The 2206-nt window shown below is 48.4% G+C and overlaps 1 non-coding gene across 1 annotated transcript; it reads right to left on the reverse strand.

Annotated features, from left to right (window-relative positions):
- Nucleotides 1-500: 500 nt before the first annotated feature.
- LOC129772116 (5.8S ribosomal RNA) lies at nt 501-655 on the reverse strand. The gene has a single exon (XR_008742570.1). It is a non-coding gene; the product is annotated as a 5.8S ribosomal RNA (ribosomal RNA).
- Between the last annotated feature and the right edge of the window lie 1551 nt (nt 656-2206).

Here is a 2206-nt window from a genome sequence, read left to right on the forward strand (position 1 = left end):
CTTCTCTTTTAAACACAACAACCGTACACGTACAAGGCCAACCTCCAAGCAAGGGTAGTCTGAGAGGATCGAAATGTACACCTCTCTGCAACTCGCAACTCCCAGCCTGTAAACCTATCGTTTGTAGGAGGTCTCAGGTGTCCAGGTGCCACGCAACACGGTGGACACGCAAACGCGCATCACCTCTACGTGCTGGGCTCATCCCTTTTCGCTCGCAGCTACTCAGGGAATCCTTGTTAGTTTCTTTTCCTCCCCTTAGTAATATGCTTAAATTGAGGGGGTAGTCACACATCATTTGAGGCCTATAAGAACTATCTCATGTATGGAGAAGATGGAACACACAAAGACTTTCATCTTGGGACGTGTGTTCATCAAGCCGTGCGCCGGGGCCTTTGCACGTTTGACTATCTTCAATGTTTTTCCACCACTGAAGGCCGAAGAAAAACACCATTACGCATATGCGCTACCTAAGCAGCGCATATAGTTAAATTGGTAAATATAGGCACTCAAAAATGTGTACATCGCACAATGATTGTACGATGTGCAATATGCGTTCAACTTGTCGGTGTTCATGTGTCCTGCAGTTCACATTCTGACGCGCAATTTGCTGCGGTCTTCATCGATCCACGAGCCGAGTGATCCCCTGCCTAGGGTTTGTTGTATATGGATTTATTGAAATTGAAACACGGGTTGAAATTTGAAACACACACTTGGAGAGTACGTTCGCATGTAAACATACGATGTACAGGCCACTCCTGGGTTCTTAGAACTCATCGCACTTGCAGAATGAACATCACGCCGGATTTCATCACTTGGGACGTATTTTTGTCATCATTGGTCCAAAGACGGTGTGATCGGCTTAACCTTCAGCTTTTTCGAACCGCTACGGTGTGGCTTATGTTTTGAGACCTTCCCACACGACTGGTCTGGTAGTTTCGAGCCGCGCACACACTGCAAGGTATGGCCCCTACAATAGGATGAAAGTTCGAAGGCCCCGGCCCTTCATCCAAGTAGTAATACCTTTAGTGCAGTAAGGAATGGGAATCCCATCATCGATCCAAAGACCGAGACGATCAACCCTTTCCTTCCATTTCCACCTCACTAGTATGGGGACTCGCCAGGGGGCATCTGTACGTTCATATGCGCACATGCGAAGTACGAGACACCGCACCTAGTCCAACAGATGAGAGGATGGCGTTCATTTTGAGACCTTCTATAACGCCGGGTCTAGTAGTTTCGAGCCGCGCACACACTGCAAGGTATGGCCCCTACAATAGGATGAAAGTTCGAAGGCCCCGGCCCTTCATCCAAGTAGTAATACCTTTAGTGCAGTAAGGGAGTGTAAATCCTTTTATCGATCTGAAGACCGAGATGAAAGGGTTTGTTGTATGAATTGAAACATAACGGACTCGCCAGGAGAGCATTTTTAATGGGAACGTACGTTCGCACAACAAAGGTACGAGTACGGCGCCACTCCTAGTCCTCGCAAAACAACCACTGGGTAACGCGTGTCTATGTACCAAGACCCCAACGCGTTCGGTCTTCTGTTTGACAAAGGTCATCATAAGACGTAATAATGATCCTTCCGCAGGTTCACCTACGGAAACCTTGTTACGACTTTTACTTCCTCTAAATAACCAGGCTCGGTCAACTTCAGCGTGTCAAATGCAGCCCTCGAGGAGCCAGCAAATTACTCGCCTCCAAAGGCCTCACCTAATAATTCATCGGTAGTAGCGTCGGGCGGTGTGTACAAAGGGCAGGGACGTAATCAACGCTGGCTAGTGACCAGCACTTACTGGGAATTCCAAGTTCATATGGACCGTTTCAGTCCATAATCCCGACTACGTGGGCATTTCAGTGATTTCCCGTTCCTCTCGGAATAGGGTACACGCTGCTGCCCACATTGTAGCGCGCGTGCAGTCCAGAACATCGTAGGGCATCACGGACCTGTTATCGCTCAATCTCACATTGCTTAACACAAGTTGTTCCATTAAGCAGAAGTCAACCTCGATGAGTTGACGTGTCATCAGGTCATACTACACTGCGCCAGCGAGCGCGCGCGGAAGCCGACCCGAAAGCCAACCCCACACGCACACATCACAACCGGACGACAGCTTCTACGTCTGACTGCTGATAGCGTTCTAGTTAATTTGATTGAGTCACGTTCGTTATCGGAATTAACCAGACAAATCAATCCACGAACTAA

This window comes from Toxorhynchites rutilus, chromosome 2 (genome assembly GCF_029784135.1).
Source record: "Toxorhynchites rutilus septentrionalis strain SRP chromosome 2, ASM2978413v1, whole genome shotgun sequence".
Taxonomy (NCBI): Eukaryota; Metazoa; Arthropoda; class Insecta; order Diptera; family Culicidae; genus Toxorhynchites; species Toxorhynchites rutilus.